Source organism: Chiroxiphia lanceolata, chromosome Z, assembly GCF_009829145.1.
Source record: "Chiroxiphia lanceolata isolate bChiLan1 chromosome Z, bChiLan1.pri, whole genome shotgun sequence".
Classification (NCBI taxonomy): Eukaryota; Metazoa; Chordata; class Aves; order Passeriformes; family Pipridae; genus Chiroxiphia; species Chiroxiphia lanceolata.
In genome coordinates, this window is record NC_045671.1 from 22,717,987 (window position 1) to 22,733,954 (window position 15,968).

Genomic DNA, 15,968 nt, shown 5'->3' on the forward strand with positions numbered 1-15,968 from the left:
CGGAGCTGCATGCCCCGAGTGCAAGAGAGACCCTAAAGTTTACGGCGGACTGTGCTGTTGTAGAAACAAAGACAAGAGAAATGAGTTGGGTCAAAATGTGTGAAACCAGGCAAAAAGCAAATGAGTTGCCCAGACTTTTCAAACAGATTGAAAGATGTTGTTAGAAAATATATTGATATTGATTTAGAATCAGACTTGGGAAAGAGACACCTGGTATACCTGTTTGTGGGACAGCCTACAAACGATATAAAGAGGAAATTATTAGAGATAGCTTGGGCAGTATATCAGAACAGAAAGCAGAAAGCTAGTACGGTGGGCGGAGAGGCGCTTATAAGAACAGCCATTGCCGCGGCAACGGAACTCCCGGCTCAGAGAGCAGGGGAGGCTTCTGGAATGGCCGTTACCACGGCGACGGAACTGGCTGGCGCCGTGAAGAAAAAAGTGTTACCTGTGTGTGATACAGTGAGAATGCGTGTGACAGGGAAAGATCCGGGGACAGAGAAAGCGAACTTAGAGCAGAGAGCGATCCCGAAGTTTAAAACTGTGGCGAGCACAATCAAGCGGAGACAGGAAAAGCTAGTCCTAGTTGTTGCTCTGACTAGTGAAGAAGTTTTAGTTCTTGCTAGTGTGGTCCAGGCAGAGACGGCAGATGCGAGTGTCGGGGCAGCGTTAACCACGCGCACAGAAAGAATGGGTCCAACTGCGGGACAGGCAAAATCTGGGTTTGTTACAGGAGCTGTTGCCGCCTTTGCAGACAGAGCGGGGGCCGCAGCGGGGGCAAAGGCAAATTATTTCCTGGCTGTGGCCAGCACGAGCGGAGCAACTCATAACACCTTAGCGGCTGCGAGCAAGAGATCGGCTGGGGTGCAGAGGCTGCAAGAGAGCCTAGAATGGTGTCTGTGGCTGGAGTCCCAGCCCAACCTAACACAGGACCCTCTGGCTGCGCCATTGGGGGCGAAGACGGAGTTGTTGCTTCCACTCCAGCAGTCCCAAACCTGCATAATCCGTGCCCTCCCATCAGACCGAAAGGGGGGAGGGGAAAACAAAATCAGTGTAAATTCCCGGCGAACACAAAAACTAAAACCCGCCGGTGCAAAATATGCCATAAGATGATAAGGTGATGCTTTGAAAACTGTGGGAGCTAAGTCTAAGGGAAAAGAAACTACCTACTAACCCTTGCATCCTCTGTCTTTTAAAACTGCCACAGGCTCATAACCTGTGAAAGAACATTCCTACCCTAACTCAGTAAGGGGGGAATACTGATTTGTCTTAAATATAGACTAACAATGTGTCAGAAGTTAGCTGTTCACAGACAGTTTGTTCCAGCAACCAGACCTGAAGCTGTACCACTAAAATTCAAGCTGAGAAGTCATGAGAACAACTTTTAGGCAGAAGTAGACAAATGTCTCAACTGCAAATGAAAAACAGCACCATTAGATTTCAAGATACATAAAATAAACCCTGGGGATTGGGTCCTAATAAAGAGATGGAAAGAAACTTCTTTAACCCCATTTTGAGAAGATCCCTTCCAGGTACTGCTCACGACAGAGACCGCAGTGCATACAGCAGAACGAGGGTGGGCACACACGACTGGAGTGAAAGGACCTGTTGCTTCACCACCCCTGAAAGAGTGGACTGTGTCATCAACGCCTGGGGACCTACGACTTAAACTCCAAAAAAAAAGACCTTTATGAATTCATCACCTGAATGGAGAAGACATATCGGAGGCTGGAATGAGTTATCCCCAGAACAAAGAGACTTAAAGGCCCGAGAGGTATTTCCTGAAAGTTTCTGTATAAAACCTAGCCTAAGATCTTGGTTTCAATTAGTCCCAAGACAAATTCTTAGGAGACAGCGGTTTGTTTCCTGGAAAGAAAGAGCCATCCCCTGGCAGAGTGGGGGGTCAGGTGCATATTTTACTAATCGCTTAGTTAACCCAATCCTTGTGTTAGCTTGTGACCTTGAAAAAGAAGATCCCCTAACTCCCGGACCGCCACCACCAGATCGCACACGCTGTATAAAACATCCGTGGGCTCAGCATGATGGTTGGGTAGAGTGTTAGTGTAGGCACTGTCACCGTAAATGGTCCTGTGTGGCCTTTAACCGACATATACATTGCCCTGAGTGTCGTGACACGCAGGGAGATCAACCCCAATTAGAGTCAGTACAGATAAATAAGCTGTTTTGTGGGTGGGAATTGTTATTACCAGTAAATTGGGAAATATTTGAAACTGACTGGTATGCAGAATTAAGGTACAGTATGATGAAATTTTCTGGAGAAACAGCCCAAATTGACTGCCCGCTGGATGACTTTAACTTTATAGACCCCATGTAAAGAATGTCACAATGGCTAACAATTTATATATTGATTAATTAGTGGGAATAATAATTCTGTTGACAGAATCTGTTGTTGTGAGATAAAGTGAACCTTCACCTGGAGACGAAAAACTGGGCCTCAATTAAATTAGAAAATCTAAAAGGGGCAAGACCAGGTTAACCTCTGAACCTGCCACTGACAGCCAGCCACGGGATGCAACCCCGTTCGGGCATGGGCCGTGGAGGCTTAAGTTATGCTGGACCCTTTTGGATACTCTGCTGCTTTTGGGCTCACGTCCTGTCTGACGAGTGTACAAAATGCTACCAAACTACACGATATAAAGGCCGTATGATTCAAAGCTTAAGCTATCACTCATTTGTCAACAAAGTCTGCTATGACTATAGACAACTGAACACTTGCAACACGGGTTCTCGGCAACTATGGGTAGCACAAAATTTAGGAAAAGGGGGAACCAGGCTGGGACTTAGTTGTCCTAAGGGAGAGGAATGGATTTGTTTCACTCAAGAAGGCCATTGGGACATTTCTGACGGTGGTGGAATGCAGGACTTGAAAAGGGAGGAAATAATAAAACAGAGGGTGCAAACTACATTAAAAGAAAGAACACAGGGAAAGCCTTCCAACACAGGTGACTTATACCAGAAATTGAAAGACAAACTAGGAGAAGATTGGCAACTCCCGAGTTATGGAACTAACCTATATATTGATCTAATGGAACATATTATTCAAACCTTAAATTTATCCAAGTGCTGGATTTGTAGTGGACCTTTGATGACAGAAGAGTGGCCCTGGAAAGGTACTGGTCTCACCCCATGGGAAATTTTAAAATGGAATCACTCCCAGAAAGCATCAGAATCTAGGCCCCAAGGTTGGATTTTAATTTCTGATGTGGTTGGGCAAGAATGCATTGAACGGAGAGGTAGGGAAATATATAAAACTAAAGTAGGAGAGTCCCCATGCCTATCAGTGAAAATAATCAATACCACAGGAGAATACTGGTGGCCAAAAGAACCATTAGGGTATTGGACTAACAATATGACTGCAGACTGTACCTGGCATGATGAAGCTCAAAGCTGGTGGTGTAATGAAACAAATTTAAAAAACCCTTTTGAGAGCATGAGACAATTAAAAACATATTGGGACCAAGCAGGTAGTACCAATTTAGAATGGGTAGCTCCGGAAGGATTATTCTGGATATGTGGAAAGCGAGGATATACACAGCTCCCTAGAGACTGGAGAGGAGTCTGTACACTAGGTATAATCCAACCGGGGTTCTTTTTACTGCCCCCCGAAAAAGGTATGAGTTTAGGTGTACCTTTGTATGATGATTATGGAACCATATGCCGAGAAAAAAGGGATGACATTGGAGGAACCCAAAAGTGGTACGATGATGAATGGCCTCCTGAACGAATCATTGCTACTTACGGACCAGCTACTTGGGCCCAAGATGGGACCTGGGGTTATCGAACCCCTATATACATGCTAAATAGAATTATCCGCCTTCAAGCAGTCATGGAAATAGTAGCCAATAAGACAATTCAAACTCTGGATCTAATCACAAGTCAGCAATCAAAAACTCGAGCAGCTGTGTATCAGAATAGGCTTGCCTTAGATTATCTGCTATCTGAGGAAGGGGGGGTGTGTGGTAAATTCAACACTTCAGATTGTTGTTTACAAATTGATGATAATAGACAGGCAGTTATGGATATTGCAAAGGATATCAGAAAACTGACTCATGTACCTGTACAAAATGGAACTCTATGCTCGACAGCCAGTGGTGGGATAACTTGTTAGGAACAGCTTGGTGGAAGAAAGTAGGATTCTTTCTATTATGCGCATTGGCCAGTATAATATTTTTACCATGTTTAATCCCTTGTTTCATTAGATTAATAGTTTCTGTAGTACAAGGAATGCAAATATCAACAATGCCGACAGATCCAAAGACAGCCCAAAGTGCCAAGGTACTGTTAGTCACCAGAACTCCACCTTCCCAAGATGAAGAAAATGTCAAATTAATATTGTCCAGATTAGAGCAAAAAAACTCGAATCAATAATTTTATAGAAAGAGAGGAGGGATTGTGATAAACTGAGAAAATGATTCGAGCTAATTAAGAGAAAACAGTGTAAGGTCAATATGACCTGGAGAGAGAAAAGAAAAACAAATTGTAAAACTTAATTGGGCCCCTACAAAGAGATAAAACAAGTTACCTCCCTTTTACCTTGTGTAGGATTTATAGTGAGAGAATTTTGTTTAGTTAGCTAGATAATAGCACCTTTCTTAAAATTTATAGATAACAAGCAAACATCTGCTGAATGTCTGATTTAACAATATATTATGCTTATAGATAACATTCTTGTTAAGAAATAATGTTTATACTCATGTACCTAACAATGTGTAATGTTTATACTTATGTAACTAACAATGTGTAATGTTTATACTTATGTAAAATGAATATTCATGTAGTAACTGGAAATAAATGTAGAACAACTGTCTTCTTTGGGTGTGACAGGCGTTGGGAGTTGTTGAACCCCTTCCCTGATCACCCAGCGCTGATTTTGCTTTTATCATATAATAAATTCTGATTGGAAATTGCCCGATTGGGTTTCTATTTCTCACAACTGTCATTGAAATCAAATAGGTGGTAACTAAAAACATGTGTTTCGAAACTATTCATTTAAGAAAAGCATGGAGTAGGAAAGTATGCCCTTGTGAAACTGCTCTATGTGTCTAAAGAGATAAGCTTACACGTACTTATAGAGATGATACAGGTTTCATTTGTTTAAGGGTTGAGAACTGGGGCAGAGACAAGTATAAATTTACTTGAACTAAATTCACTTGAATTTCATCACAAATATGAGGACATTGTTCCTAGCTAGTTCACTTATTTTCTGACTTTCCTAGTGACATGGTAACTGAATCAATATCTCCAGTCTATTCCAGTCCGATCTACTTAAAAGGTTGTCTATGTTTAATTTAAGCAATGTAATTTAACCACCCAATCATTTCTGTGGATTTTTCAACTTTCTCTCAAAGGTTAATTGTTTCACATTGTGGATTGGACTATACTTTTCTTTCGGAAAAAAAAAAAATGTTTTCTAAATCAAAGTAAGAACAAGCAAGTCTCTCATTAACAAAAAGAAAACCAGAAATAAATCCAGACTCATTCAAAAAGCAGGCTGCAATCTTTCCTAATTATTTCCATAACCCTAGAGAAGCCACATTTCCCAAGAGAGTCTGTGAGATAATCTTTGACTATTAAGAAACGAGTGGAAAATGCAGCAGATTTAGCTGGCAAATTGGAGAGCAAAAGAGAGGATTGAGCACCTGGGAAAGAGATATGCTTCATCATTCACTAGACTAGCTGTTATTTCTCACAATCTGGAAAAAAACATTCATCATTTTTCATTTCGCAGTCACACAGGTGATTCAGAGAGTTTTACACTACAAATAATTCTATTTAAAAAAAAAAAGTATTTCAAGTCCCAGAGTGCTATATGAGCAGCAGACTCAGGTATGAAATTTTGCCAAGAGTGCTTAGAAAATTATTTTTAAAAATAGGATCCAGAATGACAATTTGTGCTGCAGAAATATTTTATTTAGTAGTGCTCAGTAAGTTAATATCCTTGCTTTTTCCCTCTACCTATTTAGATAAAAATGTCTAATTTTGTCTTGCTACTAGGAATGGTGGGAACCCATTTTCTAATCAAGAAATGCTGGAGACTTGTCCTCTGAAAACATGGAGCTATTGGGCTTTTGCAAAATTTCACTTGGAAACATTGTAATGATTTTTCCTCCACTGCAGAAAATGTGTGCAGTTTTGAGAAGTGGATTTCTTCTCAATTGAATACTCATAGAAAACACTGTGAATACTTTTTGCAGTTCTTTTTCAAGCAGCAATGCCACCAGGGAGTCACACAACTGTGGCTGCTCTGAGGTAATGTATCCCTACTTCCTAAAGGCCCAAAAGAAAAAGTTCATGTAATAATTTTTCATGGGATAGCTTTTGAATATTTTCCTCCCTCTTCTTTTTGAATGAGGCTTTGAAAAATTGGGACTGTTCACCTCTCCTTTCAAAGGCAGAGGGAGAACAGGACTAGCATTGGAAGAGCAGATGTCCACCACCACATCTATCTCCCTCTTTGGAGAGTGCTGCTCCTATGTGTGGTCCCTTGTACCTAAAAAACCTTCCCTACGAAGCTCAGGGCATGTGCTGAAGCACTGGCACAGAATTGGGCACTACTTTCTCACCATCCGGCAAATCGGAAAAGATTTAACACAGTCTTAAAGATTTCAAGCCCTGCTGTAGCAACAGAACAAATGCTTATTAAGCATTGGAAGAGGAAAGGGATTTGAAATGATATTTCACTTCTTCCTTAGAGCTCAGCAATTCCCAACAGACTTCAGTAAAACAGCAAGGAGACCTAAACTTTACATAACACTCACATAATAAGCTATCCCCTCTCTCCCGGTATGCATGTAATTGTATTTGTATAAACTCCCCTCAAATCTATGATATGCTTGAGCTTTTGAGGCTACCATTAATGATACTCTTTAATTTTAATCTATTTCACAGGTGAACTGGCTCTTCTGAATTCCTAAATTTTGTAGGAACAAGGAGGGAAGCTTGTGTCTTTGACTCTGGCATTCTCATATTAAATAACTAGATGCTGATTTGAATACTCCCTTTTTTAATCTTTTTTTTAATCTGAATTTTTAGCTGTGTAGAGGCATCACTCTACGTATACCAAAAATTCACTTTACCGGAAAAGATATCACACAAAAATTAAAGTAGGTATCTCTCTCTTCCCTTGTTTCTCACCCCATACACATGCACGTTAATTACAAGCAGAAAGCACAAATGACACTACACACTACACAGCATCTGCTCAGAACTTAATTAATCCAACCTTCACACAGTCCCCATGGCAACAATGCTCAACAGACTACTCTGATTTGGAATATTCAATAAAGCATCTTACACTACATATTTTATTCAAATTACAGCTACAGAACTAGTTCCACGTTAGCAATGCAGTGCTGATGGAAACAGAATGATTCCTTGCTCTACTTGAACCCTCCTCACACATTACCTCATTAAAATGTGTAATGATGTTTGAGCTAAGTCACATTAAAGCAGACATGTTCTTTTTAAAAGCCTAGAAAGAAGTCTATTACCACATTTTTATGTTTAAAGGAAAGTCTTGGGCTTCATAAAGTAAATAGGAGTATTTTGCAGTGCTGTGCCTGCAACTCATATCATAAAGGTGATCATGAAAATATCAGTAGCGAAAAGGAATTTCTGTGGTGTGTTTCATACCTTGCTAGTTCTGCTATCTCATCAGCTTAGGCTCCAAACACATGTTTTGGCAGGGTATGACCCCAGCGATTAAATGTTAATGGTGACTAGAGTAACAACGGCTGCTTCAGCTAAAGGGAGAGCTGGTTGTTTCAGTTGTTCAGTGGGCAAGGGGGCCCTATTCTCAGTTTTCATTTGTACCTAGCTACACTGAAGGAGGCACTGGATTGGATTACTCCACCCTGATGGTGACAGGCCCCCCTGTCAGGAGTTAAAAGCTTGTCTCAGCCCCCGATCCCCCACAAAAGTAGTCCTGATGGCCAAAGGTCCGGAGCAACCCATGGCCTTTCCCACAGCCAGCATAGCACTGGGAAGCTGCTTAGGCAAAACCTCTTATGCCAGCCTCGAAGTGGGAAGCACAGCTACCCCTGCTGTTTTCCACCTCGCACATGCTCAGCTGGTGCCTTCCGGAAGGACAGCTGTGGGAAGGGTCCAGCAGAGGACCTCTGTACCCCTCAGCCAGGTTCCCTTGGTGGGACTAGAGTGGCGTGCTGCATAGGGCAAGGATCATATCCACCAGTTACCATCCTGTAAACTCACAAATTATCTATTTGTTGAAAAAAAAACCAAACCAAACCAAACCAAAAACCCCAACAAAACAAAAACAAAAACCCCCAAACCAACCAACCAACCAAACAAACAAAAAACCCCACCAAACCAAAGCAAAACACCTTCAAGAAAACTCACAAGACAATTGACTCAAGTAGGGATTTGGATAAAACAGTGGATGGGGAGGAGGCAGGAGCAGGCAGCTTCAGGCTGTGACTGTGCATCAGTGACAAGTGGATGGAAGGCACACTGGCTTGGAAAACCTGTCAGTGCTTGCATCTCATACACTGCCATATCTTTCCTCTGGGTATTAAATCACAACTTTAAACACTGACAGCAATCATACAGAGTTAGAAAGGATTACTTTGCTATCGTATGCGTACAACTATGTTGGTCTGAAAATATGCGCAAATTAAATGTTAATCTGAGTCCAAGGATAATCTAATTATTGCTTCCTTTTGAAGTAAGAGGAACAATATTTACTGAGTAAATTATGGACGTCTAAAGGTAAAGCTTGCTTTGAAGATTAAACAACACACATGTTGTTAATTATTATAACCATACTTGACCCTTGTTGCTTTGCAAAAATTTGAATTAATTCTGAATTTTCACAGAGATGTTGCATTTCAGAAGGCAATACTTCATTGTCAGCCGTCTTTTATTACATGGCAACATAACAAAGAGTGCCAAATATATGAGAAGCTGATTGTGTGATATGTGCAGTGCATAGCTACTCTGCAATATGGAATAAAATACTTATTTTACTATAGAGGGGCTGCTGGCAGCGTAGGAAAGACGTTCTTATCACCGTGGACCATATTTGTGGGCCAGTTCCCCACACACTTACACCTCTGTCCTTGGGGAGACAAGCGCTGGCCAGATGCCTGCTGCAAAGGGTCCCGAGCATCCTGGTTTTGTGTTGTGGGGGCAATCATGGGATAGCAATGGACACAGAGAGGCAAGACTCTCTCCAGGAGAGTTTAGCTGCTCTGGCAGGACCAGATGGTATAATCTCACTGTCCTCCTCTGCCAACTGCGGATTCTCAATTCATAAAAAGCCTTCCTGCTGCCTGACTGTGAAATCTTGCACCATATTAAACCCAGTAGACCCTATTCAGCTTTACTTTCCTCACTAGAGCTATCTCATAATTTAATTATATACTAAACCCAAGTTAACAAAACCCCTAATCAAACAATAACAAATAATTTTTATAAAAATGTAATGTCACAGAATACCTATATGGATTTTTTTTCATCAGTGACTCTCTGAACACTGTACAAAAGAAGCAGTCTCCATTGTTGCTTCTGCTGTTTATTTCCCCACTCACTTATTTCTGAGTCCCTATCACTTTGTCTGACAGTTCATTACCTGACTTCGAAAAACATTGTGCAGAAGTGAAGCATTTTGTCTGAGTCTTTCAAACTTAGATCCAGGTCTGCCTGTTTCAAATATCTGATGTCCTTCGGAACTCTTTTATTTTCAGGCCCATGTCTGTAATTACCCCTGAATCGCTGACTGAAATGGCAGAAATAATAGGTTGGAAACATCTGAGCAATGTTTATGGAAATGTTTCTGCTTATCAGAAGGCAATCATGAAATTAAATGGTAAGCACTAGTTGAGTTATATTTAATTGAAAGTATAGATGGAAGAACTGTATTCTGGTGAATTTCAGCTGTTCAGGTGTTTTGACCTCCAAATTTCCCAGAAGGAAGAACATTTTGAGCTTGGTGTCAGCAAAGCATGTTCTGTATAGTTGAGAAGCATGTTGGAGTCTTAGCCATCTCATGGGAGTTTTAGTTTGTGAGACTCCAATACAGTTCTGCCTGCAGGACAAGCAGAAGTTACCAATCACTTACCAATAACTTAAACTGCTTCCCATCTTTTTAGTGGTCCCGTGCAATGCTCATATCTTGTCCTTGAAAGTTGTTATACTGCTTTCTTTGAAGAATTATGCTGTAAATTATATGAGAACAGCTGGAATCAGAATTAGAAATTGAATTGCTTCTGCTGTGCAAACTGTGATTTCCAGTAAAACAGCTGATGCACCAAACTTCTGTCAATAATTTGTGTGAAATATCCTTCAGCACTCAGCATTTATTCTATATGCCAAGAGAGGTTTCCCAAGGCTGCAAGTCACCTTTCATAACCTGCACACAACCATTCAACCTCAAGACAGGCATTGAAAGGTTGAGAGCCAGGCAGGGGGGTGACCTGATCGAATCACAAGTTCCCCCAGGGCCCCAGCACTCTGCTGTGTGGTAAAGCAGGGTTGAACATGCAGCCAACTTGCAGCATGACCTGTGGCATCAGGTTCAGTGACACTTAATGACTCAGTCTTCGCACAGCCAGGTTTTCCAGATTACTAAGCTGCCAGCATTGTTCAGCTGATGGCCATGAACCAGCCCCAGAGTTGGAACCCTTCCCTCAGCACCCATTGTTCTTCTTAAGGGCCATACAGAGGAATATGCCTTGTAGTTTACCTGCAACATTAGCAAGCACCTGTAATTTGTGAGGGAGTGCACTCCCCATCTGTGGCTCAGCCACAATCAAGCTTTGCCTCCTGTACCCCTGAGTTTCACCTCATGAGGGGAAGAGGGGGGGCAGGCACTGATCTCTTCTCTGTGGTGACCAGCGACAGGACCCGAGGGAACGGCCTGAAAATCTCTCGGAGGAAGTTTAGGTTCGATATTAGAAAAAGGTTCTTCATCCAGAGGGTGGTTGAGTGCTGGAACAGGCTCCTCAGGGAAGTGATCAGAGCACTAAACCTGACAGAGTTCAAGAAGCGTTTGGACAACACTCTCAGGCACACACACATAGTGTGATGGACATAGGTTTAAAATCAGACCACATCTGGTCATGTGGGACTCTGCAAAGAACAGGAACATTAGCAGAGAGGCAGTTTCACCCCTGACGTTTTTGTTTCCTCTGACAATTTGAGTATGTCGCTCTGAAACCTTGCTCCTTAACTAAAAGCTGGAGAGAGGCCCCAGAGGATAGGAATGGTTACCCTCCACTGACTGAAAGCAGGTAGTGTTCAGTCAGCACTGTTGGTTTTGTCCTCTTGGCTGCTTTGTATCTGGACTGGGCTTGGTTTGATAAGTTTGACCTATAATGGCTTGTTGTAGCATTCATTCAGCAATGCTAGGAAAACTGTGTAGGAAAATTTTCATTTCAGGTGAAGCATTACTTGCTTTAACCAGGAGCAAGACTCATTTCTCACGTTTCTTGCACTATTCAAAAGGAGCACAAGTAGGTCCACAGCTTGGCCTGAGCATCTTCAATGAGCAGGAAACAGGGAATGCAGACATCCTGTTTCTTTACTTGCATAGGAGGGACAGAGACTCATGCTGATATTTACAAGCCATCTTCAGTTCATGTGATTGTTTATCCATGCAGGGCTTTGTTGTTAGTGGTAACCTGGGTGAGCAGAAGGTTCATGCCTCTGCATAGCTCCTGTAGTCATGGTTTGGCAGTTTTATAAAAATCTGGTAAGTTCCCTTGGGTCTGGTAAGCAACCTCCATAGGAGAAATTCTTTGTTTCAACTTGCATGCTTCACTGTCCCTTTTGTAAAAATCTGATCCTCACTCTGTTTGGCACTGGAATTGAAATATGTGACATCTAACAAGTTCTCAGATTCTCAATTAAACAAACAATAAGTAGTGTGATAAATACCAACTTTTTTTCTCTGAATAAAAAAGTTTGTTCCATGAAGGAGCTTAGAAACACTTCATGGCAGGGGACCACTCCTCCTGTCTTCTCTACACCCAGACCACCTTTTTCATGTTTCCTTTCTTCTGGTCTCTACCCAGGATATTTCAAGATTCAAACTCACAATTTGTTGGGTGCTGCAGACCGCCCTGTGGCAGAGCCCTTCCATATAAGGGGTGGAAACATCCTGATCTGAGCCTGAGTGAAGAGGAAGAAGCTTCTGCATAGATGATCCATAAGATAAGAAACATAGCTCTCTGGGAATCTGGGAGCCAACTGCTGGCCTGAATAGAGCTGCTGCCAATACTGCTCTACATGTCAGTGTAAAACAATGACTGGAAGTTGGCAAATATCACCCCAACCCATAAAAAAGGCTGCAAGGCTGACCTTGGTAACTACAGGCCTGTCAGTCTGACCTCGGTGCCTGATAGAGTTATGGAGCAGATTATCCTGTGTGAAATCACACAGCAGCTACAGGATGGACAAGGGATCAGACCCAGCCAACATGGGTTTTTAGGAGGGGCAGATCCTGTTTGACCAACCTGATCTCCTTTTATGATCAGGTGACCCACCTGGAGGATGAGGGAAAGGTTGTGGATGTGGTCTATCTGGACTTCAGCAAAGCCTTTGATGCTGTCTCCCATAGCATACTCCTGGAAAAGCTGTCAGCCCATGGCTTGGACAGGGGCACTCTGTGCTGGGTCAGGAACTGGCTCGAGGGCCGGGCCCAGAGAGTGCTAGTGAATGGTGCTGCATCCAGTTGGCAGCCGGTCACTAGTGATGTTCCCCAGGGGTCAGTGCTGGGCCCACTCCTTTTTAACATCTTTATCGATGATTTAGATGAGAGGATTGAGTCCATCATCAGCAAATCTGCAGATGACACCAAGTTGGGAGGGAGTGTCGACCTGCCGGAAGGCAGGAGGGCTCTGCAGAGGGATCTGGGTAGACTGGAGAGATGGGCTGACTCCAATGGAATGAAGTTCAACAAGGCCAAGTGCCGGGTCCTGCACTTTGGCCACAACAACCCCCTGCATCGCTACAGGCTGGGGACAGAGTGGCTGGAGAGCAGCCAGGCGGAAAGGGACCTGGGGGTGCTGATCGACAGGAGGCTGAACATGAGCCAGCAGTGTGTCCAGGTGGCCAAGAAGGCCAATGGCATCCTGGCCTGCGTCAGGAACAGTGTGGCCAGCAGGACCAGGGAAGTGATCCTTCCCCCTGTACTCTGCATTGGTGAGGCCACACCTTGAGTATTGTGTTCAGCTCTGGGCCCCTCAGTTCAGGAAGGATATTGAGGTGCTGGAGCGGGTCCAGAGAAGAGCAACGAGGCTGGTGAAGGGACTTGAGCACAGGTCCTATGAGGAGAGGCTGAGGGAGCTGGGGTTGTTTAGTCTGGAGAAGAGAAGGCTTAGAGGCGACCTCATAACTCTCTTCAACTACCTGAAGGGAGGTTATAGCCAGGTGGGGGTTGGTCTCTTCTCCCAGGCAACCAACAATAGGACAAGGGGACATGGGCTCAAGCTCTGCCAGGGGAAGTTTAGGTTAGATGTTAGGAAGAAATTCTTTACAGAGAGGGTTATCAGGCATTGGAATGGCCTACCCAGAGAGGTGGTGGATTCACCATCCCTGGAGGTTTTTAAAAAGAGATTGGACGTGGCCCTTAATGCCATGATATAGTAATTGGAGTTGGATCAGGGGTTGGACTTGATGATCTTGGAGGTCTTTTCCAACCCAATCTATTCTACGATTCTATGATTCCCAGATGAGATACCTGGATCATTTCATTACCACAGAGTACAAAACTCTTGCAAGTTCTTCCACAATCCACTTAGTCTTTGATGATCTCCTGATACAAGAAGACTAATAGTCTATTTTCTGATGTACTTTTGCAGAGCAAAGGGCTGTATTGTTGAGAACACTTCAGATTAATCCCAGGAAGGTTATCCTTTGAGGTTTTTCATTTACATTGAAGAACTGAAACACTCTGTTTGACATAAGCCTGCCAAAGGGATATTTTCTGCAAAATTCAAGACACTGAATTCAAGCCAAATTCACAGTCTTATCTCAGAACCTGGCAGTGAAACAGAAAAATCTTTTTGGAGGTTGACATGTAGCTATCCTTATGATTATCAAGAATATTCACAGCTACTTCTGCAGTGTTTTTACATACAAACCTTTATTAAGGATGAGAAAACCAAAAACACATCCATTTACTTTGGCCAAATGGCACAAATCAACTGCAATTCCATAAGAAAGAGCACACATCCAACTTGTTTCAGTGTGCAAACACCCCACAGCCTAACCTGTTTCTACTTCTGTAATATAAACTGGGCGCAGTGAAGGATTTGGATGGGAAGGATTTGGGGCTGGAACTCTTTTCAAACAGAATATTCATTAGAAGGTATCCAAGTAATCATGTTATTTCCCCATTTGTCCTCAAAGTCATAAGGAAAACTGCCTCATCTGCAACTCTTCATTGTGTTCAAAATTCAGTCAGAGCAAGTTGTACCTTACTTAGCACAGCTCAGCCTCTTTGCGTTTCTTTGAATGAACACTGCCATGAAAACATTTTTAGCAACAATATGGAATATTACTACAGAAGTTGCACCTACTTGATTAAGCAGCCGTGAAAATATTACTTTTTAACCTAAATCGGCGGCATATAAATTAATGCAGCTTACAGGCCACTCTAAGCAAAATTATTCATGTTCCTTACATGAATAATCATCAACAGATATTTTTTTCAATCACTTCAGTAAATAACCTTCGGGGAGTTTTGCTGAGAGCCTAATCTGTATTTAATTTAGTAATTTGAAAATAACATGGATGACCTTTGTGAAAAATCTCTTAAAAATGCAGCTGTGTTGTTTACCTTAATAGTTCAACAGCAGCCAAGTGAAGCATTTGCTCTATTCTGGCCTCATCCTACAAAAGACTGAATATATAAATCCAAGATTCTGGATCCAGGCCACTGTAAGCCTGAGCCGTTCATTAATTCCTTCTTTACCATTATTATAGACTTGCTGAAAAAAGATTTGTTGCAGGTTTCCCTTAAAAATATCTCAAAGTTGTTTGATATGACAGCTTTAAGAGCATACAAGAAACATTAAGGAGAAAATGCTGGAAAACTCTAGGTACTACAGAAAAGAAATACCCCTTTTGTTAAATGATGGAGAAAAAAATATTTAAAAGAAGAAACAAAGAGAAAGCTCATCCCACTGCCGTGGATATTTGTAGTAAAGCAACTGCTCCTATAGCTTAAGCACTGAAATTAATGACTAAATTAGATTCTGAGCTTTCAGAGGCAAGATGCCTTGAGAAGCATAGTAAAAAAACCCACAATATAAGTGATGAAAAGCAATAGGCCTTGCAAATAAGCCGCCTTCAAAATAATGTAAAAAAGGTGAAGAGAATTTCTGAATATATTTTTCTAAATAAAAAGGAAGGCACACCATTAATATATGCCTCATGACAACTGAAAATGCATCCTGCTACAATGGCTGAATCTCACTGGGGCTGCGTTTAAATTCTGCTAAGCATTAAGAAATGCCTAAATAATGGACAGAGTTCAGGGGCGCATAATACATCTTGTTATAAAGAGCACCTGCCAAGACCATACTGGCCTATATTTAAAAATTTTTTACAATTAAAATACCTAAATCTAGAGGCCATCTGTTTCCTGCCTCTGCCTTCCTCAAGTGCTAGAAGCTTTCCTGTAAACACAGGTGAGCTGCGTGATGTTAAAGGACTTAAAGATTTGCACATCTGAAGTCCTGTCCAGCTGCTTTTCAACTCCCAGCCCCTCAATTAAAACTGATGAGAGAAGCAGTATCCTCTCTTCCTCTCCCAGTGGCAAGATCCTTACGTGGGAATTCCCACACCAGACTGGGACAGCAGCTATTCATCCAGCAGCCTGGATTTGACAGTAACCAGTACCAGATGTTTCAGCCAAGACACAATAAAATGCAGAGAGAGTAACTGTGGAGAAAACTACTCATTTTTCCCCCAGTTTCCTGCAG

At 42.2% G+C, this 15,968-nt stretch overlaps 1 long non-coding RNA gene across 1 annotated transcript; it reads left to right on the top strand.

Annotated features, from left to right (window-relative positions):
- Positions 1-1,033: 1,033 nt before the first annotated feature.
- On the top strand, positions 1,034-7,774 carry LOC116780697. Its single transcript, XR_004354580.1, has 3 exons — positions 1,034-1,145; positions 1,299-1,304; positions 7,764-7,774. It is a non-coding gene; the product is annotated as an uncharacterized LOC116780697 (long non-coding RNA).
- Positions 7,775-15,968: the final 8,194 nt, after the last annotated feature.